We start from the raw sequence: 7871 nt of genomic DNA, 5'->3' as shown, positions 1-7871 counted from the left end.
AACAGCCTGTGTCATTCTTAAAAATCCATACCCTTCAATCTTAGCCTTAAATCATAAACTTCAAACCTTGCTTAGCCAAACACTCAACTCCATTAAGAAAGGTGGTCTGTGCAGTAGAAAAAAATTGTATTGGGAAATAACTATTAAAAAATAATAAAGGTAATTATAATAATTTAAAAAAAGGTGGCCAGCTTGAGGGAGGTGTGCAACTCACTCTGCTCTTTTCCTGTGTGCTGATGGTAGTATATTGAGCCAAAGAGAATGTGCTATCTGCTGCATTTTGTTTTGGGGGGGATATTTGGGATGTCAAGTCCTATTTATAAAACAAGATGTGACGTAAGTACCCCTTTCCCTTGGGAATAAAGGGCTTTAGCCTTATTCATCTGTAAAGTGATATGCGTTTGTGTTTGAAGCTTTTGAAGTCTAGTTCCACCAAGTCTATAAGAAAAGCAACTGAGAAACCACCAGCAGTTCTGGGTGTAAAGCAAAGCCTGTTTGGTTGAGTTAATGGCTTTTTAAAGGTTTTATTTGTTTGCTTGTTTGTTTTGTTTTAAAGACAACTACAACATCTCAGATATTAGAAGCCAGTGTATTAACCACTATAACATGTCTTCAAAATATGTTACGCTTTAAATTTTTCTATATTGTGAATAGTCTAAAATACTTTAAAAAAATCATTTCACTACTTTTGGGTATCAGTTAACTTTTACAACAGGCATCTTTTATCCCTTCAATAATTAATATGTCTTGTAAGAGATAAGACTTCTGCTAACAGGTAGGAGTCTGGTAGAATGTTTTCCTAAAGGAAATTGATTTAAGTATCTGCAATATTAAATAGTTTTTACCTTTTCTCTATCTGCCCTTCCTACAGCTTGCTACCACTACACTTATTAATCACTAGCAGAGGTATGGCTGAGACAAGCAAAATACATTCTAATAGGGCTGAAATTTTAAGATGACATCAAGATATATCTCCAGATTTGGTGTGGGATGACCATTAATTTTCAGAAAAAGGACTGGCAGGTGTAAAGGACATGAGCTAAATAGAACACTATTTAACCATTGGTACATCCACTTCTCCAGAGCTGACCAATCAATACAACTGTTTCCTGAGTAGGAACGATTTCCTGTGCATGTTTACAAAGGGTCACAGAAGCATCCACACTGTGACACCCTGTGAAGCCTGAACTGGCTTGTTACAAAGTTGACACTTTCGGAATTTCCATAAAACTTTATATTTCATCATGATTCGTTTCACATTTATGAGTCCCGCTTCAGTGATCACAATTTTCAGTGTCACCTGCATGATAAATGGCAGCAGGCTAGATTGAACAATGTTGTCCCTGGAACATTTGGTGTTTTATGAAGTGCAGTGGGTGGGTGGTCCCAACATCAGTCTCTGGAAGCTCTGGGCAAACCCTACCTGGAGACAAGCATGAATATTTTCATTGTGGGGTTTAAAAATGGACAACCTGGCTAATCTATAGCCAAAGTTGATTATGGATGAGCAAACATTTCTGCTTAGACAAGTGCAGCCTCTTTCAAAAGCTCCTGCAAGCAAAACATTTCCTGTTTTCATTGCAGCCTATGATGCAGTCAGGCAAATCAATCCTTACAACCCACAGCCAACTCTTCTTTCCAACTCCCATTCTGTTAAGGTTTTGTGGAAATTTGCCTTGATGAGACAACTCTGGTGAATGTAACTGAATGTAATGTAATAGCTTGTGTTCATGTTGGACAAGGTTTTAGGTAAATGCTTGTTCTGTAAAACAGAAGAAGATACAATTCAAAGATGGGAGAGGAGGATAAAGAGAAGGGGAGATGTCTCTGCAAACATGACTAGGAAGTATGCAATAGAGAATAAAAAAGACTTTTCTTTGGGGCCATCCAAAGGAACACTGCTAAGTTTGCATGCCTGTAGTGAAGCTATAGGAGCTCCTGGTATAGAGAATTGTCTGGAGAAGTCTGACACTTACTGACCTTGAGACAGAGTGGGGTTCATAAACACTCTGCATCAGTCACAGGGAGACAATGAAATATGCAGATTCCTAGATCATGACCCCCAACAATAGCATCAAAACCACTTGGGATGAGACCCAAGAGACTGCATTTTAAAGTGTTTGTCAGGTGAGTCTCATGTATCTAAGATTTGGGAAGCACGGACCTAGGCTGTTTTTCTTATCCATGCCTCTTTTTAGGCAATCTTAACATCTAACCATCTCTCCATGTGGCTCTTGCAATTGTGGCTTACTCTCATTTGAATTTATATAACCTTATTAAGACTAATTAGAAAAATTATGAGCCACATGGTTCAGTCTCAGGATGACATAGTCCTACACAGCCCAGCCATCAAAAATCCATTTCAAAATAACAGCAAGTCTTTACTTTCGTTTCTGGAACAAGCACGACTTGCAAGACATTTATGGGTTTATTCACCACACCCCTTCCTCTCCCATCTGCCCCTCCGTGTACACCCTGCTGCTCAGGGTTCACAGATCTCACTGCTCCACTCCTACTGCCAGCCCCACCTCCAGGATACTTTATTCTTCTATTTCAATTTCTCATAATTCTGTATTACAAAATCCTAAAAAAAAAAAAATGGTTTGGCAAGGGCAGGATCCTCATTTGAAGTTGAAGGAGTGGTGGAAATTGGGTGCAGACAAAGCAGTTCTGGCGAACCTCAAGAGAGTTTGGGAGCCTATATACACAAAAATATTTGTAGATTTACACACCATGTTCTTAGGAGGGAGTAGATTATTGGGAAGAGTTAAACGGGGGTCAAGACATGGAAGCATGACAGCTTTTCAGGTTCCGAAGAGAGTATGACTCCACTAATAGGTGATAAATCATTTTGTGGAGAGGGATTCAGCGAGGGAAAAAAATACATGGAAACTTCAAGTTAAGCTTTCTCATTGTTAAAATGTACAGAAACCAAAAGGCATACTTTTTACATCTATAAGGAAAGTATAAGATTTTTTAAAAATAAGGTTTTTTTCACCTACCACTAAAGATATGAAACTTAGAAGTGTAGTATAATAAAATAAAACAAAGTCATTTAGTGCTTCTGTCCAACAGAAAATCCGCAGGTGGAATATATGGTCTTCAGGTGATGGTCATGACCTGGCATAAATTATAGTTGTTTTTTTAAGAGTATGGTAGAGGAGTTCCCGTCGTGGCACAGTGGTTAATGAATCCGACTAGGAACCATGAGGTTGCGGGTTTGGTCCCTGCCCTTGCTCAGTGGGTTGACGATCGGCATTGCCGTGAGCTGTGGTATAGGTTGCAGACGCGGCTCGGATCCCACGTTGCTGTGGCTCTGGCGTAGGCCGGTGGCTACAGCTCCGATTCGACCCCTAGCCTGGGAATCTCCATATGCCGCGGGAGCGGCCCAAGAAATAGCAACAACAACAACAAAAAGAGTATGGTAGAACATTATAAAGCTTATATACATATAAAAATTGTTTTATTATTGCTAAGAATGATCATTTATATATATATTTTTTTAAGGGGTGGGAAGCCCGTGTGCTTGCAGATCTCCCATGCATTCTCTCTCATTTTAACAGCAGCCTTACAGGTAGCATTCTTATTATTTTATGGAAGAGAAAACAGCTTTTCAGAGAGGTTAAGTGAACTATATAAAATAGCAAAGGTAGGATGTGGGTGGATCTAGGATTTAAATCCAGTCAGCCTTACTCTAAGACCTTTTTTCCTTCTTTCACCCAATATTGCCCTCAAAATTCATTACACTTGAGTTCTTTCTGAAAGAGGTGTCCATAGACTTGAAGAGATGGGACACATTCAATGCAGCACGTTGTGGATTTCTATGTGTGAACTACTTGGTAACACAATCCTACGAGGTAAGGGGGGATGTCTGAAGATGCTGCCCCCTGTTTCCTTCATTCCTGGTGCTGCCCAAGGTAAACAGGTCCTGGGCTCCAAGCTGCTTAGCCTCAGGGAGACCTGAGAGGCCCCCACATGCAGGCCCCCCCTCACGCTGCCACCATAGCCATCTGGCTCAGGACTGAAGGGGTTCCTTTGTCCTTCTCATGTCCACACCCCCCTCCCAGCTCCCATGTTTAATGAATATTTCTTCTGCCCATTCTGGAATCCTTGGCCCCTCTCTCCTGGCCCATGATTTAGCCTCTGTTACCCCCTTAGACAACAGCCTCTCAGGTTCCCCAAGAAATGTTCCCAGTTCTCTTCCAGGACAGCTGATGAGATACTGGTTCTCCTTCAGCTGATCTGTTCTTGGTCATCACCCAGGCTCTTGGCCAGGAGTCTAGAGCCTTCCTTTACTCTTCAGCTGCTCCTTGGTTTCGCTCAGCATTTCCCCCCTTCATAGCCTTACACCTGAATTCCATTCCACTTTTACAGCCCTCATTTCCCCATTCTCCCCACCTTATAAAATCTTTGGGTAAATAGAAAATAAAGTCCTTGGGTAAAATCTCACTGTAGGTATCATCTGATGTTTTTAATATGGGTCTGTTTGCAAGAGTGATATTGAGATAGGTAAGTGAAAGGTTCTCTCAGTACCCTTCAGAAATGTCTGCTTTAGGGTTTTGTCTAAATGATAGAACCACGAATTTATGAACTGGGTAATTCTCAGTACCCTTCAGAAATGTCTGCTTTAGGGTTTTGTCCAAATGATAGAACCACGAATTTATGAACTGGGTAATATCATTAGGAAACCTTGGCTTCATTTTCATCGATTCAACTCATAGAATTTCAGCTCTGGAAACAGTCCTTCATTTTGCAGATGAGAAATGGACTAGACTAGTAATGACAGCAGTTGACAACTATTGGTGTTGATATAATACTCGCTATACATACAGGGCCAGGTATCAGGATTAAATGAACTCCTGCATCAGTACAATAAGGCTTTACATTGTTTTAACCAAGAAGCACCCCATCTGAGTTCTAGTAAATCTAGATCATGGCAATAGAATTGATTTTATTACAGTCAAGTGATAAAACCCCATTTGTTCTAGTGTACCCTCATATTCAAGAAAATAAGTCCAGCAAAGTCCAAACCTTAGCCCAGATTAAAACTACTTCCTCCCACAGCATTTTGTTACTTCTCACAGAAATACTCTGAAAAATTCATGAATCATCACAACCCCCAACCTGAAAGACATTTAGATGTTTTTCTTTTTACATGTGACACTTTTCAAAGACATTTTGCCAGCTGTGGCAGGTGAGTAGCAACATATGAATTGAAATTTCTGCCTGAAAATGGTTACTCAGATGGTCAGAAGAAAACCCAAAGAGCAAATTCTTAAATGAGCACATTAAACCCAAATAAGCACATTATATGGTTGATTAACAATTGTCAGTGATATTCAATTGGCAATTTAGGAACAAAAGAAAGGCAGTACAAGGGCCATCTCTTTCATATCAAATACACGTGAATACTTTTAAGATACTTGTAAATTTTTAAAGCCTGTAAGGGAAACATGATGTTTGGCATCTGTGACCTAGCTCATTTTCACCTACTGACATTTATATTAACAGCAAACATAGTCTCTATCAGCCATGGAATTGCTGGAACGTCCTAAGAGGCTCACCTCTGTCAGATGGGAAATATGCTGCTGGCTTGGTAAATTGGTCCTATAATGTGATTGTTATACAGATCAGACACTGTTGTTCTTGACTTGGCCATGATTACATAGAATCTGAGGATTCTGGAGTTCCCATTGTAGCTCAGTGTGTTGAGAACCTGACTAGAATCCATGAGGATGCGGGTTTGATTCCTGGCCTTGCTCAATGGGTTAAAGGATCTGGCATTTCTATGGCTGTGGTGTAGGCTGGCAGCTGCAGTTTCAATTTGACCCCTAGCCCAGGAACTTCCATGTGCCGCAGGTGCAGCCATAATAAAAATTTAAAAATATATTCAAGGATTCTGGGACAAAGTGTTTCATGATTTTTACCCAAACAAGCTCTTGATTATTACTAGGTTTCCTGGATATCAGGGAGCCCTGATCATTTGCCCCCAGAATGCAGCCAGCACAGCATGCCCAGCTCTCTTGTGAATTAGAAGCCAGTCTCATGTGCAATTGGTGAAAGGCAAAACAATTGTCTGAGCTTGATCACTTCTACAGAAGACCCAGCTGGAACTGCAGCAAGTCTTTTGCAAGTTCAAGTAGCTAAGGTGGATTTCTTCTTACAAGTACCTGTCTCCTTAACTAATATTGCAAGAGATAAAATTCAGCCTCACCCTAATTCAGTCAGTCTGTCTCCTAAGACTGTTTTATTTCTCAAAGAATAGCCTGAATCCTCTTCTTTAATGACTAGAAGAGATGAATAGGGGCTGCACACAAAGGCAGACAAATGATGGAAAATGTGTACCTATATTTCTGGCTTCAACACTGTGTGTGTTTTTGTTTTTTAAACTATGACTAAAAGAAGAGTCAGAGGAACAGCTTCTGAATTAATGGCTTGGGATCCAGAATCCCCTTTTTATAGGTATCCATTGTACACAGATCTTTGGCAGTATCAGAAATGGGCCTAGAACTCGGTTTTCTGCCACTTTGTGATCTTTCTGGTTTAACATCAGTGCTGGCTGCACCTTTGAACCACCTCACAGCCTAAAAACATTGTTTTGATTCAGTTAGACCGAGGTAGAGACGCAGCCACTGGTATTTAATATTCCCAGGTGCTTCTGTTATGGAACCAAATTGGATCCACTCACCAGCATGAAGTAAAACCAATCTACTGAAACAGGTTGTGGAGAAGGAAAGCACAGCATTTGATTGCAAGGCCAAGCAAAGGGCACCAGTGGCTCAAAAGACCCAAGCTCCCCAATTGTCGCCAAGACATGTTTCTACAATCTTTTCTTAGCCTCTTTGCTTCTATTTTCTATGCTGAAAACTCCTTGTCCTGCTTTACTTTACCCCATCTTCCTGCTTGAAAAACAGTCACAATGCTGGTCCTGTGCAGATCAGCACCGTTTGCACAGCATGATATGTCCTCTGAAGAATAAGAGGAAGATGAGCCTCATGGCCCCAAGGGGTTTATGAGGGTTTGTTAGCAGGATATGCATTAGCAAGGAGAAACAAAGTGCAAAGGCAGGCTGGGTTGCTGCAGATAGGCCTTCTGCAGAAGCACAATGGTGATTCTCCAGAATGCTATGCATAGATAGCTGACACCAAGCTTCCTCAATGCTAATGATTGCTAAATGCCTAAAGGTCAGAATAAAAGCTTAATCAGCAACTGGCTATATGACTTTTAAAATAACTGAAAAAAAAAAAAATCTATATCCTGCACCTACAACCCCCTCCTCACTTGACGTAATCCTAAAGAGCACAATAAAAGCAGTGTGGTTTCTTGAGGCGGCGCTCTTGGTCTGTGGGAACAGTCCCCCTGTTCCCACCTTTACTTAAGATAAATGTCTGTCTTGTTTTATGTTAACTTTTTTCCTCAAGTTTCACAGCACCCGTTCTTCAGCCCCAACCTGCTGAGCTGGTCTCGGCACCAGATTTCAGGGAAAAGTTTTTAAAGATGGGTGAGGGAGAGAGTTGCAGGATGACCAGCTTGTGGACTTTCTTCTAAATTGGTTGGTAGTGAGGTAATGGGGAGTTGCCATTAACCTTTTAGTTCCTAGGTCTGGGACCCATGAGATTGTGGACAGCATGCAGTTAGCTTCTTTCACTTGGTGGGGGTTTCTATGAAGGATATGGCTCAGAATACTATCTACAGTCCCTGAGAAGGAGCTAAAGTCTTTTGACTTTTTAGGTCCTTGACTTTAATGACTATAACTAGTAAATTATTTTTTCCTACTTGGCTGTTTTCCTTTGTGTCCTCATTTTCTCACTTTTCTGATTAAACTTGCTCTTTGGAACCTGGAGAAGGCCTAAGAAGCTAAAGTTTTTGTA

Source organism: Phacochoerus africanus, chromosome 1, assembly GCF_016906955.1.
Source record: "Phacochoerus africanus isolate WHEZ1 chromosome 1, ROS_Pafr_v1, whole genome shotgun sequence".
In the NCBI taxonomy this organism is placed as follows: Eukaryota; Metazoa; Chordata; class Mammalia; order Artiodactyla; family Suidae; genus Phacochoerus; species Phacochoerus africanus.
Note: the sequence above shows the minus strand (reverse complement) of the source record.